Source organism: Prionailurus bengalensis, chromosome D1 (assembly GCF_016509475.1).
Source record: "Prionailurus bengalensis isolate Pbe53 chromosome D1, Fcat_Pben_1.1_paternal_pri, whole genome shotgun sequence".
Taxonomy (NCBI): Eukaryota; Metazoa; Chordata; class Mammalia; order Carnivora; family Felidae; genus Prionailurus; species Prionailurus bengalensis.
This window is the reverse complement of record NC_057346.1, coordinates 48,828,947-48,848,405: the sequence shown is the minus strand read 5'-3', so window position 1 is coordinate 48,848,405 and position 19,459 is coordinate 48,828,947. Positions and strand designations below refer to the sequence as shown.

The 19,459-nt window shown below is 39.3% G+C and overlaps 1 protein-coding gene across 21 annotated transcripts in view; it reads right to left on the bottom strand.

Annotated features, from left to right (window-relative positions):
- Positions 1-19,459, bottom strand: part of DLG2 (discs large MAGUK scaffold protein 2) — a 2,073,554-nt gene that overhangs the window by 306,604 nt on the left and 1,747,491 nt on the right. The gene's annotated exons all lie outside the window — the stretch shown is intronic.

Genomic DNA, 19,459 nt, shown 5'->3' with positions numbered 1-19,459 from the left:
CTCACTCTTTCTCTCTCTCTCTCAAGTAAATAAACTTAAAAAAAAAATCATTCCCGACAGAGTTAAGATAGACGAGCAGCATGGAGACGATGAGCTTGTCTTGACCCTGAAATCCATCTAGATCAGCACCAAACCCTTTTGAACACCTAGGACACTGATCTGAGGATTAACACAACAATCTACATAACTTGAGCCACAGAACTTGGCAGAGACGTGGTATGGAGAGGTAAACTGGGGGAGAAAAGCTGCAAAGGGTAGGGAACTGATTTCATGGAGAGAGGACAGAGAAAATGAAAGGGGGAGAGTGTGGTGTATAAGGATCATGTAAGAAAAGCACTCACCCTGATAGTAGCTGGAGAGAAAGAAAGAGAAAGAATGAAAATGCTAGCAGGGCACTAAACAAGATATCTGTTTCCTAAAACCATTGACAGGGGGAAAAGAGAGGGTTTCAATACCATTAGGATTCTATAAACAGCAGAGCACAGAGTCTGAAATTCTAGACCTCCGTGCCTGGCAGTGTTCTGGTGAGGAAGTAGGATGAACCCCCCGGAGAAGGAAGCAGGGTCTGAGGGATCCATGCGCCACATAGGGAGAAGCAGTTCCCCTACTTAGAATGCATTTGGTAGAGGTCGTAAGGCCTCCCCACAGGCCAAGGTCCCAGTGGACCCCAGAGAACAGCCATGTTTGCTGGTATAGGGACAAAGGCGCCAGAGTGCAGTGAAACCTGGCACCAACTGTGTTGTGGATTGCCATAATCTCTGAAGCTCTGCCACTGCCTGATCACATGAACATTTTTTGAGGGAAGCCAGCACCGGCCCATTGCTCAGCAAGACCCTACGCACGAGAGTCAGTGTGGGTCCAAGCTGCGGGGGTCTCTGAAGTGTGAGGTTTTGAAACACAACCCCATCTGAGATAAAACTCTAGAGGGAGGTGCTGCCTGGCAGGCACACAGCTTGGATATACGGTAGAGGCGGGGAGTGGATAGAGGCCTGAGAGAAAGGAGACGTACTTGATTGTGAGTCGGTGACAGTGCAGTTCCTGTGCCTGAGACTAGGGAGCTGAGTGAAGCCATTTCCACCTCTCTGGTGTACATGACACAATGATCCACCCCAGAAAGCTAAGGAGTGCCACCTAGTGGAGAACGGAGCAGATACACCAAGCCCAGCCCAGCTGTATCCTCCAAGCACATTACCTAGAAGGCCAGCTCAAGTCACTCCACCGCCTAATGTACAGACTATACAGGGCTTCACAGTTTCAGTTCTAGGGGAAACTGGATGTAACTTAATACAGGTTTCATTCTGTGTGCTGGCTCATTTATTTGTTCATTTTCTTTGCTTCTGTTTTTGCTTAAATTGTTTGTTTATTTATTTATTTTTTTCTTCCTCATTCTTGGATACAGAAATAGAAAAAAATGTATTTTTTCTTTAAATTTTTTTTATTTTTTAAATTTTACATTCTTTCATTTACTTTCTTTTATTTCATTTGATTCTATTTTATTATATAAATAATTTTTAATTAAAATTTTTTTCTTGCCTTTTTTTCCTTTCCTTTCTCTTTTTTCTCTATTCTATTTTTTCTCTATTCTCCTGACAACCAGACCAAAACATACCTAGGATCTAGCTTTCTTTATTTGATTTTATGTGTTGTTTTCAATTTTTTGATTTTAATTTTTTATTTTGCCAATTATTCCTCCAAAATGAAAAAATGAAGGAATTCACCCCAAAAGAAAGAACAGGAAGAAATGACAGCCAGGGGCTTACTCAACACAGACATAACCAAGATGTCTGAACTAGAATTTAGGGCCACTATAATAAGAATACTAGCTGAGGTTGAAAAATCCATAGAATCCCTTTATGTGGAGATAAAAGAAATAAAGTCTAGTCAGGACTAAATTAAAAATGCTATAACTGAGATGCAATCTCGAATGATGTCACAATGGCAAGGATGGACATAGCACAGCAGCAAATTAGTGATTTAGAAGATAAAATTATGGTGAATAATGAAGCAGTAAAAAGAGGGAAACAAAGGCAAAAAATCACAATGTAAGATTTAGAGAACTCAGTGACTCATTAAAAAGGAATAACATCCAAACCATAGGAGTCCCAGAAGATGCAGAGACAGGAAAGGGGGCAGAAGGTTTATGTGAGCAAATTATAGTAGAAAACTTTCCCACTCTGGGGAAGGACACAGACATCAAAATCCAAGAATCACAGAGATTCAACAAAACCTACCATCACCAAGGCATATCATAGTCAACTTTACAAAATACACAGACAAGGAAATAATGATGAAAGCAGCAATGGAAAAAAAAAGTCCTTAACCTATAATGGAAGACAGATCAGGTTCACAGCAGACCTATCCACAGAAACTTGGCAAGCCAGAAAAGAGTGGTAGGACATATTCAATGTGCTGAACTGGAAAATATGCAGCCAAGAAATATTTATCCAGCAAGGTTGTCATTCATAATAGAAGGAGAAATAAAAAAGAGTTTCCCAGACAAACAAAAACTAAAGGAGTTTGTGATCACTAAACCAGCCCTGCAAGAAATTTTAAGGGGAACCCTTTGAGTGGAAAAAAGACAAAACAAAACAAAAAAGACCAAAGCAACAAAGACTAGAAAGGACCAGTGAACATCACCAGAAACACCAAATCAACAGGCAACACAATGGTGCGAAAATCATATTTTTCAGTACTCATTATAAATGTCAGTGGACTAAATGTTCCAATCAAAACACATGAGGTATTAGAATAAATAAGAAAAAAAAGACCTACCTATATGCTGCTTACAAGAGACTCATTTTAGACCTAAAGACACCTGAAGAGTAAAAGTAAGGGGATGGAGAATCATCTATCATGCTAATGGTAGTCAAAAGACAGCTGGAGTAGCCATCCTTATATCAGACAAACTAGATTTAAAAAAAAATTAACATTTATTTATTTTTGAGACAGAGAGAGACAGAGCATGAACGGGGGAGAGTCAGAGAAAGAGAGGGAGACACAGAATCTGAAACAGGTTCCAGGCTCTGAGCTGTCAGCACAGAGCCCGACGCGGGGCTTGAACTCACGAACCGCAAGATCATGACCTGAGCCGAAGTCAGATGCCTAACCGACTGAGCCACCCAGGAGCCCCTGGACAAACCAGATTTTAAAACAAAGACTGTAGGGGCACCTGGGTGGCTCAGTCAGTTGAGTGTCTGACTTTGGCTCAGGTCATGATCTCACAGCTTGCAGGTTCGAGCCCCATGTCGGGCTCTGTGCTGACAGCTCAGAGCCTGAAGCTTGCTTCGGATTCTGTGTCTCCCTCTCTCTCAAAAAATAAGTAAACATTAAATAAATAAATAAATAAATAAATAAATAAATAAATAATAAAGACTGTAACAAGAGATGAAGAAGGGCATTATATCATAATTAAGGGATCTATTCACAAGAATATCTAACAATTGTAAATATTTATGCCCCCAATGTGAAAGAACCCAAATCTATAAATCAATAAATCACAAACATAAAGAAACTCACTGATAATAATACCATAATAGTAGGGGACTTCAACACCCCACTTACAACAATGGAAAGATCATCTAAACAGAAAATGAACAAGGAACCAATAGCTTTGAATGACACACTGGACAGGATGGGCTTAACAGGTATATTCAGAACATTTCATCCTAAAGCAGCAGAATACATATTCTTCTCAAGTGCACATGGAACATTCTCCAGAATAGATCACATACTGGGACACAAATCAGCCCTCAACAAGTACAAAAAGAGAATATACCTTGCATATTTTCGGACCACATGGCTATGAAACTCAAAATCAACCACAAGATAAAATTTGGAAAGGCCATGAATACTTGGTGATTAAAGAACATCCTACTAAAGAATGAATGGGTTAACCAATAAATTAAAGAGGAAATTAAAAAGTACATGGAAGCTAATGAAAATGAAAGCACATCAGCCCCAAACCTCTGGAATGCAGCAAAGGCGGTCATAAGAGGGAACTATATAGCAATCCAGGCCTTCCTAACGAAGGAAAATAGGTATGAAATATACAACCTAACATTATACCTAAATGAACTGGAAAAAGAACAGTAAATAAATACCCAAACCAGCAAAAGAAGGGAAATAATAGGATTAGAGAAGAAATCAATGATATTGAAATAAAAAAAAACCATAAAAAACAGTAGAACAGATCAATGAAAACAGGAGCAGAATCTTTGAAAGAATTAACAAAATTGATAAAGCCCTAGCTAGACTGATCAAAAAGAAAAAGGAAAGGACTCAGATAAATAAAATCATGAATGAAAGAGGAAAGATCATAATCAACACCACAGAAATACAAACAATATTAAGAGAATATTATGAGCAATTATATGCCAAAAAATTGGGCAATCTGGAAGAAATGGACACATTCTTAGAAACATATATACTACCAAAACAGGAAGAAATAGAAATTTTGAACAGACCCATAACCAGTAAAGAAATTGAACCAGTAATAAAATATCTCCCAACAAACAAGAGTCCAGGGCTGGATGGCTTACCAGGGGAATTCTACCAAACGTTTAAAGAAGAGTTAACACCTATTCTTTTGAAGCTGTTCCAAAAATACAAATGGAGGAAAACTTCCAAACTCATTCTACAAGGCCAGCACTACCTTGATTCCTAAACCAGACAAAGACCCCACTAAAAAGGAGAAATACAGACCAATTTCCTTGATGAACATGTATGGAAAAGTTCTCAACAAAATACTAGCAAACTGGATCCAACAATACATTAAAATAATTATTCACCACAATCAAGTGGGATTTATTTCTGGGATGCAGGGCTGGTTCAGTATACACAAATCAATCAGTGTGATACATCACATTAATAAAAGAAAGGATAAGAACCACATGATTCTCTAAATAGATGCAAAAAAGCATTTAACAAAACACAGCATCTTTTCTTGGTAAAAACTCTTAAGAAAGTAGGGATAGAAGGAACATACCTCAAGATCATAAAGGCCATAAATGAAAAACCCACAGCTAATATCATCCTCAATGGGGAAAAACTGAGAGTTTTCCCTCTAAGGCAAGAAACATGACAAAGATGTCCACTCTCACTATTGTTATTCAACATTGCCTAGCCTCAGCATTCAGACAACACAAAGAAATAAAAGGCATCAAAATCCATCCAAAAAGCAGGAGGACATCATACTTTCACCCTTCACAGATGACATGATACTCTATGTGGAAAACCCAAAGATTCCAACAACAACAAAAAAACCCCCGCTAGAACTGATACATGAATTCAACAAAGTTTCATGATATACAATCAATATACAGAAATTGGTTGCATTTCTATACACTAATAATGAAGCTGCAGAAAGAGAAACCAAGGAATCAATTCCATTTACAATTGCACCAAAGACCATAAAATACCTGGGAATAAACCTAACCAAAGATGTGAAAAATGTATACACTGAAAACTATAGAAAGCTTATGAAAGAAACTGAAGAAGACACACACACACACACACAAAAAAAAAAAATGGAAAAAAGATTCCATGCTCCTGGATAGGAAGAACAAATATTGTTAAAATGTCAATACTACTCTAAGCAATCTACATATTCAATGCGATCCCTATCAAAATAACACCAGCATTCTTCACAGAGTTAGAACAAACAATCCTAAAATTTGTATGGAACCAGAAAAGACCTCGAATAGCAAAAGCAATCCTGAAAAAGGAAACCAAAGCTGGAGACATCACAGTCCCAGACTTCAAGATGTATTACAAAGTTGTAATCATCAAGACCGTATGGTACTGGAAAAAAAAAATAGACACATAGATCAATGGAACAGATTAGAGAACTCAAAAATGGACCCACATTAGATGGCCAACTAATCTTTGACAAAGCAGGAAACAATATCCAATGGAATAAAGACAGTATCTTCAGCAAGTGGTGCTGGGAAAACTGGACAGCTACATGCAGAAGAATGAACCTGGACCACTTTCTTACACTATACACAAAAATAAACTCAAAATGGATGAAAGACCTAAACATAAGACAGGAAGCCATCAATATTCTCAAGGAGAAACAGGAAAAAACCTCTTTGACCTTGGCCACAGCAACTTCTTACTCAACACATCTCTGAAGGGAAGGGGAAAAAAAGCAAAAATGAACTATTGAGACCTCATAAAAATAAAAAGCTTCTTTCTGCACAGTAAAGGAAACAACCAGCAAAACTAAAGGGCAACCGATGGAATGGGGTATTGAATCTAAATCATTTTCCTGGTACTTTCTACCTCTTGGTTCTGTCTCTTCCTTCTGAGGGCTCACAGAATATTTTTTTCTTTCTTATTACTTCCTCTTTTATATGGTCCTCTTTCTAACACTTGAATACAGTTTTCTCTTTTGTAGGTTAAATGACCTCACTTCCTTCTTCATCTCTCCAGATCATTCTTAGCAAATGACAAATTGACTCTGTTTACATACCTCTAGTGACAGGGAACTCTTTCCTTCCCTAGTCTGTCCATTCCATTTTGGGATGGTTTTTATGTTATTTCTAGAATCTTTATATTATTTAATATTTCATCAGAGACTCAGTTATTCAACTGAGGTTAAGCATGGCAACAGGGATGCTTACTTATGGCTGTTATCCTTGGACGTGCACCTAGTGCAGTATCTACAGCTAAACACAGTGCTGACACAAATTCAGTTTTTAAAAGCTATCCATTTTAGTGATTTGCTCTTCTAATTTAAGGGAAGGAGTAAATGAGAGTGACATATAGCCATTATCAAGCAACTCACCATTCAATAGAGGACAATAACAGGGAAACACATAAGCACTGGATGGTAAACACTATGAGAGGAAAAGGTCAGAAAGTTCTAGGACATAAAGTGGGGCACCCTGCTGAAGGTATAAGGAGGTATGTGAAAGTTTTCTGGAGGAAGTGAGATCAGAAACGAGATCTGAATGAGTTCTCCAGGTGAAGATGGGTGGGAATGCCCGGGGAAGGCGATGCAGGGAATATGGGGAGAGGGGTGGCAAGAATATTCTGGGCAGAGAGGGAGGAACATATGAAGGTCTTGAAGTGAGACAGGGGCTGATACATCTGAAGAAAAAGAAGTAGTTGTTACCAAATGTCAGAGAGGGGAGAAGGGAGAGTAGGAAAGAGGTGAGACATGACCGGGAAGAAATGAAGGTGATGGTGATAATGATGATGTTAGCAGTGGTGGTGATAGCTGACGTGCACATAGCACTAAGTCCGTGGCAGGCAAAGTTCTAAGCATTTCCTATTATCAATTCCCCTCATCCTCATAATAGCTCCATGAAGTAAAAACACACAATAATGTCCATTTTACAGAGGAGATTGAGGCATGGCCATTAAAGAGATTCCTGAAGGGTCCACTGGTAATAAATGGCAAAACCAAGACTTAACCCCAAGCAATCTAAATCTCTCCTTGCTTTGCTTGTGTCTTTTGATTGTTCTTATCCTAGCCGTTGTTAATAAGGCTCGATACTGAGCAAAATTCCTAATCATTCCTAATTATGACATATTAATGCTTTTCAAAGATCTGGCTGTGCAGGGCATGATAAACCATATTAGTGAATCTGGAGTTTATTTTGATGCAGTGGAGAACCATTTCTCAGCTTAGAATTGAGAAATATGTCACCATTATTCCCGTACCCCTAAGAATGCTTACAGCTAAAGAAAGAGCAGGAAGAATGTGCTGCCAGCCCTGCTGGCATTTGCCTGCCGTGAAAACTGCCATGGGGAGAACATTGATATAGAGTTGGAAGGCCAGGATTCAAATCTTCATCCTGCCACTTCTTAAGTCCAAGACGTTGGGTAAGTTACTTTCCAGCTTTGAGCTTCAGTTTCCTCATATGCAACAAAGACATTAATACTTATTTTGCTGGCTAGTTGTCAAGATGATTAGAGATAATGCAAATAAACTACTTAACATAACACTTCACATACTGAGTAGGTAATCAATGGTTGCTATTTCTGTTATAAGGTCTCTATTATCTATGAAACCGGATTTTAAAATGACTTTTATTATCAATAAGCCAATCAAAGAATAGATTAATATAAGACTGTCTTGGAACAAGAGTAGCTAAAAACTACAAATATAACTGTATTATTAACTGTGAAAAAAATACAAAGGGGTGACCCAGTGGGAAAGGGGGAGATAATTGGCACCAGATTCCAATTAAAATTAGTCAGTACAGAACACAGGGGACTGTTTCAAGCATATTATTTCATAGTTGGGGTTCTAGTTGGTATGTGGCAGGGGGCAGCAGGGAAGAAACTGGGGCAGAATCCAACCTATTTCTACTTTATTCAGAGAGACTAGGGATAATAAGATGAGCGGGTGTATTGCCAGTGAACTAAATGAATGCAGAAGGCTCCAAAATTTCTCAAGAGGGAAAAAATCTATTTTCATTTTCCTAAAGTGATGTGATGTAGTGAGGTAGAAATTTGGGTTCAGCTGCTAACTCTGCCACTAACTTACTCAGGCCAGCCAATGAGCTGCTGTGGGAAATGAAATGTTCTAGTCCCCACTATTTCTAGGGTCCCCTAATTTGGAAATTGATGATTTCTATGGCTTAAACATAACATCTCAAAAGCATCTTGCAGTTAGTAGTAAATTGTTTTCCCACCTCATATTTCTTACCAAACATATAATAAAACTTCCCAGGTATTAGATCCTTATCACATACTTGTGAGAATAGCAGGAAGCTATGAATATCCCATTCAATTTTGAATTGTGAACAGGCTGGAATGGCTGGCATAGAGCGTGGACAGAGAAAAAAAAATGGTGCCAGCAGAAGTGGACCTTGAATGCCAGGTTAAAAAGTGGTCAGTGAGTGGGGGTGGGGATAGGGGGTTAAAGAGGCATTTAACGCAATTTAACGCAATTTGACTCATGTTTGGGTTGGCGAAATATGGCAACAGTAGAAAGCTGGGGTTGAAGGACTAAATGATTAAAAATAGGACAACAGAAGGGGTGCTTGAGTGGCTCAGTCGGTTAAGCGTCCGACTTCGGCTCAGGTCATGATTTCACGGTTTGTGAGTTTGGGCCCCGTGTCAGGCTCTGGGCTGACAGCTCAGAGCCTGGAGTCCGCTTCAGATTCTGTGTCTCCCTCTGTCTGCCCCTCCACTGCTTGCACTCTGACTCTGATTGTCTCAAAAATAAATAAACATTAAAAAATTTTTTTTTAAATAGGACAACTGGGGGCGCCTGGGTGGCTCAGTTGGTTAAGTGTCCAACTCTTGATCTCAGCTCAGGTCATGATCTCACAGTTCTTGAGATTGAGCCCCCTGTTGGGCTCTTGCATTGGCTGACAGAACAGAGCCTGTTTGGGATTCTCTCTCTCCCTTTCTCTCTCTCTGCCCTTTCCCTGTTCTCTCTCTCTCTCTCTCTCTCTCTCTCTCTCTCTCCCTCTGTGTATATGTGTGTGTGTGTGTGTGTGTGTGTGTGTGTGTGTGTGTAGGTCTTGCTCTCTCTCAAAAATAAATAAACATTTAAAAGAAATAAATAAAGCTGTTTAAAAAAATAGGATAACCAGATGGGAGAACGTTGCAAAAATACAAATGACTGCTGATGAAAGCCTGAATTAGAAAACTGGGAAACTGACATGGAATTGAGGGTGGGAAATGGGGCACAGACCTGACAGAGGACACAGAGGCATGTTCTAGGTAATTACTCTCCTCAAAAACTTCTGGGAAATAGAGTTTACATACTATTTACAATAATGTTGAATGTTTGGACATGGGAGCTGAGAAAGGTAATCAGAGGGGTGACAATATTAGTTCTGCCAGTGAGCACAGGACTGCAGGGTAGAAAGTGGGTTTGGATGAATGAATGATGCATTTTGTTTTGGACATGTTGAGTTTGCTGTGTCTCTTGGACGACTACAACTTTGCTGGTAGTGGGAAAATATCTATCTGAAGCTTAGATGAGTAGTTACTGTTAATCAATAATTTAGTCTTGGGATTCCTGAGGTCAGTACCCTGATCTGACTAGACCCAGATGTACAAGAGGTTTGTTGTACAAAGGTTAGATTAGCTAACAATGGGGCCTGCTACATAGTGAGGACTGGTAATTATTATCTGTTATTGACCCTTCCCCTGACATACCTATAAGAGGATGGCCTGGGCTACTATCAAATTATCTCAATAAAAACTCAGCTGAGTAAGGAGAAGTACTAGGGTTATAGGTTCAGAGAGAGGGGGCACGGCAAGCCGAAAGCACTGTCCTGGGAGTTAGGATTCCTGAGTTTCAGTCCCATCCTGCTGTTACCTTATTTCACTTTGGGAAGGCCCTTTCCCTCTCTGGGGCTCAGTTTCTCCATCTAGAAAGAGAGCCATATACTAAATCACCAAGGTTCCCTCTAGTGCCTAATCAACAAACATATTCCATGCCCAATATGTATTTTGTTGACAACGTGAGAAAAACAAATAGTTCATTTAGTGCTAAACTTTCCAAACAGCCTCCTGCATGTCTCACAGTGAATAAACTATAAATTGTGTTTGAAGTGGAAATTTCTAATTAAGTTCCTTTCTCTTCCTGGAAGCTGTGGTACTTGGTGCAGAGTGATAACATTTCTGACAGTAGCTGCATGAGAGCTCAAGACCAGAATCCACCTGGAGCAGAGGCAGAATGGAAAACTGATACTGGATATTTATGTGGTTTGGTAAACTTAACATGTCTTTTAAATTTGGCTTGCTGATGCAAAAACAATTGCATATTAACAAAAAATTTTAAATGTTTTGGTTTACCAGGGCCATTTATACAAGGCTGATCACTTTGAAATCTTTAACTGAAAATAATCCAAATATTTATCTATTTATATTTATCTATATATATATATAACTTTATGATATATATTTACATAGAATTATATATATTTATGTATTTATATTATATATAACATTTTATATATTATATATATATAATTTCCAAATACAATTTACTATACACAGTAAACAACTTAAGATTCATATGTTTTGAGTAACAAGAATATATTATAAGAATATATAACCAAAATTAGTTGAAACCTTATAACATACAAATACAAGAGGATACTGGTATCTCTAGCTCTGATTCTTCTCTTAACTCTAGACATGTAAATATATGTGCTCACTTGACATTTCCAGCTGGATGCCTAAGATTTTTCAAACTCATCATGCTCAAGATCAAACTTAATTTTCTCCTGAACTTGTGTCTGGGCAATTTTGCCACTTTCAGCAAATGAGTAAAACAATCATCCACCACTCAAACCACTCAACCAAGAACCTACCTGCCAACCTTAATTCTCTTTCCTTCCTACTTCCCCACATAATCCATCAGGATTTCTGTTCCCTCCAGCTCCAAGTCATATTGCAACTCCACTTTTTTCCAGCAACCCCCGCAGCTCCCTTGGCAAAGACACCACTTCTCCCCGGGATACTGCACTGATGCCCCAATTGAGCTCCCTGCTCTCATGATGGCTTCCCGCACCCCCTCTATCCTTTTCCCCCCAACAGTCACTGAGATCTTTTCAAAATGTGTATCAGATCATGACTCCCTCTTGCCATATATATAGTTTTTTTTTTCATTGACTTCTTGTACTTTGGGTAAAATCCAAACACTTTGCCTTGACCTTGACCCATCCTTCTGACTCTATCTCATTCCTCTCTGACTCCTTCACTGTTTCCTAGGTATGAGGACCTTAGATCTGCTTTATCTAAATCCAATTTCCCTCCAGCCTTGGGTCACTTGTACCAGCCATCTTTCTGACCACAGTGCTCTTCCTTACCAATTCTCACATCTGATCCCCTATTTTTATAAGTCTCAGCTTATTTATTTATTTATTGTTTCATATAACTTACTGTCAAGTTAGCTAACTTACAGTGCATACAGTGTACTCTTGGCTTCAGGAGTAGCTTCCCAATTCATCACTTATGTACAACACCCACTGCTCATCCCAGCAAGTGCCCTCTTCTATGCCTGTTACCTTCTTTCTTCTCTCCCCTGCCACGCCCCCCCCCCAACCCTCAGTTTGTTCTCTGTATTTAAGAGTCCCTTATGGTTTGTTTCTCTCTCTGTTTAAAACTATTTTTTTCCTTCCCTTCCCCCATGGTCTTCTGTTAAGTTTCTCAAATTCCACATATGAGTGAAAACATATGATATCTGTCTGTCTCTAACTGACTTATTTCATATAAGTCTCAGCTTAACAGCTAATTCCTCAGAAAGCTCTTTGCTGGCTACCCCTTTTAAAGTAGCCTGGTAGGCTTTCTTTAATAGACGTTTTCAATTTCTTATGGAACTTAGGTCCACCTGATATTGTGTTATTATCCTACCCACCTCAAGAAAAGCTTCTTGTGAACAAGGACTTTGTCTCTTTTACCTCCATACTTCTTTTTTTTTTTTAATTTTTAATACATTTATTTATTTTTGAAAGACAGAGGAGACAGAGCACAAGTGGGGGAGGGGCAGAGAGGGAAGGAAACACAGAATTTGAAGCAGGCTCCAGGCTGAGCTGTAAGCACAGAGTCAAATGTGGGGCTCGAACTCACAATCTGTTAGATCATGACCTGAGCCAAAGTCAGATGCTTAACCGACTGAGCCACCCAGGCACCCCATTTTACCTCCATACTTTTAAGGCCTGCAACACTACACAGATACTTCATAATACTCCTGAATCAATTAATGATTCACATCATTTTACTTAAATCATTAAAAGCTGACAACCTTTTATTGCATATTTATTATGAGCCAGGTACAGATCAGTGTCTTTTTCAGAAGGAATTTGTCCTATAGGGAGAGAATGAGTGATTAAACGGGACTGACTGAATCAGGATCTTTAAGGGTGGGGCCCAAGAATCTTTACTTTTGAAAAACTCTAAAACTCTGCTCAGTCAGATGTGGGCATCTCTTATGGAGATGCAGCCCTTTGTCCTCCTATGCACTCCTGCTGGTCTTTCATTCGTGTATATACTTGATTTTAATCTCAAATTGTGTTGTGACCTTGAGGCTTTACAAATTCTCTGGCCCTTTGAGGCTACATCACAACTGTAGACTTACATGATAGGAGAATGGTTCTGGAAGCTCCTTTAACATGTACTTTGGGAGAGTACATGTACATGAGAACAGTGACCCATACAATCCGTGATAGACCCATTCTCTTCATTCTGGGGCTCTGCTCCCCATATGGCACCTTGGGCATGGGTCTTTGTCAATACGAGTGTCTCTCAAACTACATAAGGCTGTAGGTATCATGGCAGAGGTATCCTTGAAGTCCCCATGTCTCAGTGCCCTTGAAAACAAAGTTGCTAAGGAATCACACAATTGCATATCACCCAAGCACCAAAACTGCTTGGGCAAAAAGGTAAAACTCAGGGGTGTGAGGCTGAAGTCCTACCCTTTGAGATCTGCTTTGCATCTCACCCTCTAAGCCCTCTGTTCTGGGATGGGATATGTGTGCTTCCAGGCTGACAGATTCCCTTAGGTTAGGGTCAGATTTGAAGCTGAGGCCTTCCTTTGATGGATGGTGGTAATAAAAGCAAGCTTCTGAGTTTTCTCGACATGTTCTCCCTTTTGAAATCAGTGGACTGACTGAAAATGCTCATTTTTTTTAAACTTAGTTTTCTGTGGTTTCTGGGTTTCTGATATTAAACTATCGCTAAATCTAATCTACTGTTAAAATGCTGTCGATAGGGAATTGGTTAGATAAATTATGTAATATCCATACAATGGATTACAACATAGCCATTAAAAGCAATGGCATACATGTTTAATATTCTGATACTGACAAATATCTGTGATATATTGCTAAATTAAAGAAAAACAAGTTATAAAACTATACAGATCTATAGATAACACTGCTTATTAAAAGAAAAGAAAGAAAGAAGGAAAAAAGGATACATAATCTTATCAAGAGTTCCTGCAAGGTTATACAACCAAATGCTAATAAAGGATTTAGAGGGCTGTGATTTTGAGGCTGTGGTGTTTGGGGCTAATGCTGAAGAGGAGAGACAGGGTTACATTGCATTTTTATAGCCTTTAGTAGCACCTGAATAATTTTTAAGTGAACATATACTGTCATAAAGATTTTAAAAGTTATATAAATTTTAACTATTGAACTTGAGGTGTGTGTTACTTTGACAGTAAGAAAACAAAAAGGGATGCCAAGGCACATTAAAACACAATGGTGTTTATAGAAAAAGTGAAAAAGTTATAATCAAGTATTTACATGTTACATTAAGTCATTGAACAGATATTTACTGAGTATCTGCTTTGTGGCCATCATACTGTTTTGGGAATGGATGGCTGGTTCTGCCCTCAGTAAATTAGACTCTAATAGTAGTTCTCCACTGGGTATGGAAATGTGGAGGGGGGTATTCTCTATTCTTAAAATGTCACAGTTTGGAGTGAGGCATTAACTGTGCAAGGCCCAGGCATAGCAAATTTCTGCAAACTGTGGTATAGTCATGTGCAGTGAAAAACTGTCCGTCCAAAACTGCGATAGCACCTGCAGTAAGAAAATACTGGATCACACAAATACGTTAATTCCAAATTAACCTTATGAGATTATAGTGTCAGTGGAAGAGATTCTTGGTTTCTTTTTCCCAACCCTCCCGACCCGCATTGAAATCAATTTTAAAGGAAGAAAAAAATACCTGTTATACCTGTCAAAGAACCCATTCCTAAAGTATTTGAAAGGCTTCAACAGGAATAAAGTGCTAATAGAATTATCTTGGTCAAAAACCATTAATGCAAAACTCAAATCCTGGCTACTGCACACAGGACTCATCTGATGTTTGTTTCACTATAGTTCCTCAGGATAATGACATTCTTTTAGTGTTTGGGTTTATGCGTGTGTTGGCATCTGACTGTCCATAATTACATTGTAGCATTTCTCCTACTTATTCCTTACCTAAAAATAAGGTCATCATCTCACTGCCTACAAGCTCCCAAGAAACAGTTTTCTGAGTTCAGGCAAACTGTGTCAAGGACTCTCAAATCCTCTTTCAATTGTTTCACTGTCAGATGAGGGGGAGGAGATCTGAACAGACACAAACGCTAAAACTTGAATTGTATTTACCACTATTCTTGAGAAATGATATTCAGTAAATCTGTTATCCCTTCAAAATATCTTTCACTTCTCTTTTTTTCCTCTACTTTACTACCTTAGCCCTATGTCTCAATCTGAAATATTGCAATAGACCCTCTCCCAACTATTTATTTCGAAAGAAATTTAAACTACAGAAAAAATTGAAGGACTGTACAGTAAAAATCCAGACATTTTCATCAAGATTCAACAGTTGCTAATATTTTGGTGCATTGATTCTCTCTCCCTCCACCTCTCTTTCTCTGCCTCTCTCTCTCTCTCTCGCCCTCTCTCTCTCTCTCTCTCTCAGAAGACACACACACATAAACACACACACTTATTTTTTTCTAAACCCTTTGAAATATGTGCTAACTTCACCCTAACATACCAGGAAGGCATCTCCTAAATATAAATAATATTTTCTATATAAAATTACCATTATTAAATCAAAAAAGGTAACAGCAATTCTATACTATCCAATATACTATAACTGTTCACATTTTCTCAGTTGTCCTCAAAGTGTCTTCTATAGATTTTTTTTTCTTCAATCCAGGATTGAATCAAGGTTTGCTCACTGTATTTGGTTCTTGAAATATCTTTAATCATTATTAACCTTAAAAAACTACCTTCTTTTTTTTCCTTTTTATGACATTGAGTTTCCCCTTCCTTCCTTCTTTCCTTCCTTCGTTCCTTCCTTCCTTCCCTCCCTCCCTCCCACCTTCTCTCTTTAAGAGTTCAAGCTAGATACTTAAAGACTGCTCCACATTCTGGTTTTGTCTAATTGTTTCTTCCTGATCAGAATCAGGTCAAATATTTTTAGCAAAATCTAGTGAGTAATATAGTGTACTTATACTGGATCATATTAGGAGGACTAAAATGTGAGATTGTTTCACTATTGGTGATGCTAAATTTGGTCACTTGGTTAAGGACCACCAGATCTCTCCATCCTAAAGGCAACTTAGGAAGGACACCTTTGTAAATGGCAAGTCTGTGTGGTGATTCTTTGAGACCATGTGACTATCCTTTTTCCTAAGAAATTTCATCTTCATATGTTTTAGCACCTACTGACTATGCCACTGACTGCTGACTAGCACCTACTGACTACTTACCTGAAACAATTATTTTACTAAGGGTTGGAAATAGGTGATTTTCTACTTCTCTATTTCTTCTAGAATCATTAGCTGGTATTCTTCTGTACAAAAGAACTTTACCTTGATTGTCTCTCAGTATTATTATGAACTCATGTTTTTGTTTTGTTTTGTTTTTTTGATTTACCAAGATATAATCTATTACTGTGCAGATTTCTAATTTACCTGAAAATCTTTCTCTAAACTCTCTCTCTCCCTCCCTTACTCCTTCTCTTTTCTTCACTCCTACTACTTTGATAGCCATCCTGTATATCATGGATGGCCTACTTTTCTCTACATACTGCTTTTCATATTTTACACATGATGCAGATGCTCCTATTCTTCTATGTTCCCCACTGCTTGTAGGTTATCTGAAAATTTCTTATCCTCCTATTTTGGGCTTTGCATAATCTGGCTTTACTACATACACCTCCCTCTAGTCTCATAAGACCCTAAAATTCTCTGATGTGAGGGAACATGAGAGTCCACCTTTCAATCCTCGCATTTCACAGGTAAGGAGACTGAGGCCCAGGAAATGAGGTCACTTGGAGGGCCATTCTGTATTTGTGACAGAGGCCAGATGAGAATGCTGTTTGCTCCCTTATGTTATTACACACCTCCTCTCCCAAGCAAACCCTCTACTGCAACCAGAAGCCTCCTGCATATCCCTACCCCAATGCCATTCCTTATGGACCTCTTCCTCCCTGTCCTTTTTCCTGTTGCCTAGGATTTCCTGAAGTGTTGATCTTCCTTCATGTCCATGTCAAGTTCTACTTTCCCAGACCTCCTGTTAATGGTCTGTGCCACTCACCTGGCCATTGCCCTTCTAACCTGGCAGCATTACATGAATTTTTGTCCCCTTATAGTGCCTTATTATTTTTTAGGGTACAGAATCCAAGATCATTTTAAATAATCAAAATAATACAGAACAGCAAGTAAATTGAGTATCTCTCTTTTTCTACTCTAACCTTCAGGTAACCACTGATAATACATGAATATATAACTTCTATGCATTTCCCCCCAGCTATAATCCTGATGTCTAGAATAGTACCTGATACATGTCAGTGAGTGAATATACAGAAGTGCAAACATACATATATTTACCTTTGTACGTAGTTATTGTTTTAAAAAATAGACCTTACAACACAGTGTTCTGTAATTTTCTTTCTTTTCCCACTTAAATTACCTTTTCATGAACCAGTGTCAGCAACTGGGCTGTAAGCCCTATGAGGGGAGTCCCAGCCATTGTTTTACTCCTCTTGTATTCCCAGGATATGGCCCCAATTCCCTTCCTCATAAATTATTAGTTAGGGTGATTATAATTACATGTGCCTTATGAATCTCTTCCTCTACTCTGAAGGGGCCTTAAGTTTCACAAAGGCTCCTGTTCCTCTAAAGAAGCATCATTAAGCAGCTCATCAAAAATTTGGTGGCCAATTCCAGTGGCCAATTCCAGGAAAAAGAAAAATCCCAAGAATTTGGAGGCAAATTCCAGGAAAGAGACAAACTAGAAAGCAAGTGAAGACAGGAAAACCAACAGAGGAGATACGCATGACGATGAAAAGGAGGCAATCAGCTTTCTTTAAGGGTGGGGTTTTCTATATTGGACCTGACATCTTGAATGTGGCCTCTTTTGTTAAGTGGATCATACAACATATGATCTTAACTCTAGAAGTCAATGATTGTATGGAAGTTTCTTTGTGGTCAATGGAAAAACCAGAAGGAGCAACAGACAGAGTTCAAAACTCTTCTGAAAGGACAAACTCTATAAAATCAAGAGTGAAGAAGAATGGGTATCCTCTGGAATTATCTCTCCATCACTTCCTTTGTTCTCTCAAGCATGTATCTGGACTTCACAAAAGCAGCCAAGGCTATGTGCAGTTTTTTACCATCAGTCCCAAGTGAATATTGTAAACACTGGAAAAATTTCCATTTACATAGTTTGGGAGGTATTTTCAGTCATTTAAATTTTTCTAATTACTAACCAATTCCCTCCTTCCAGGCCTCCCAGTTTAGCCCGCAGAATGCTGCTCCCCACAGAAAACAATTCTCCAGCGAAGTGAGTTTCCATGGTTAGTTGCCAGAGATCTGGATGTGAACAAAGCCAAAAAGCCACTCTCCCTTAGAGAAAAAAAAACAAACAAAAAAACAAACAAAAAAAACAGTATCAAGAAATCAGGCTCCACTGCCATGGTTCAGTTCCTAGCACAAAGTAAATGCTCAGTAAATAATGAGAAGGATGGAAGCCAATTTGAGGAGAACAGGAAAGAAAAGACAGGGAACAAAGAGAGAAGAAATCCAGTGAAATCTGCTTTCTTCAAACTGGGACCAGAAATTTAAATGGGGAGCAAGGAAGTTACAGATAAGGATAATACCAGTAAACCAAATACTGGGCAAGAGGGTACTGTGCTGGGCTTGTTAATGCTAATCCTTTCAAGAACTTTTCTGAGGTCAGTTTTTACAAGGGGGAAATTGAGGCACAGGGATGTTAAAAGTTTCCAAACCAGCAGAGGTGGGTTAGAGCTCTGGTCTGTGATATAGACTGTGTTCTTTCTCTCCTATACTTATACTACCCTATTCTGTCATGTTGGCTGCCTCCAAACCTCAGGTCTGCAGGTGACACTCCTCTGACAGTCACCTATGCCAGGGTGCTGCTGAGTTGTCACCCTCCACATGTACATCCCTTCACAACAGGCCAAAAAATGACGACTTCTAACAGCCACCTCGGCTTCTATCAGTGCCTGCCATCACCGTGGGCCACTCTGCCTTTCCATCTCCATAAAACAGCCCCCTTCAGATGTGTTGTCACAGTCCTGGTCTATCCGGGCTGCTCCTTTTAGCCCAGGTCATCCTAGTGCGGGAGGCTAGCTCCCTTCAGCAGCTCAGACACTTAGGGCTTTGTGGAGAGCTCAAGAACCCCTCAGGGCATCGGAATTAGCATCAAACCCTTTTGTGTTCCCGTGGCCAAGTTCTGGAGCCTCCCCACCCAGGTCACTCCTTGAGCCGTACTTCCCCCTATGCTGGCTGGGGCCAGCTGTGTGAGAGTGGCTGCAAGCGTCCACCGGCCACAGGCGCTGCCACATCTCAGAGAGGGGCCAGCATTAAGTTCCTAAGTGTAGGGGCAGTAGCCGGCTCAGGAGGAGGAGCACTGGAGTCTGCCCGAAACCAGGACTAGGACCCGGAACTCTCAAACTCCATCCACTACACTCAGGGTCGCCAGCACCAGAATGAAATGCACGCGACCAGCCCTTG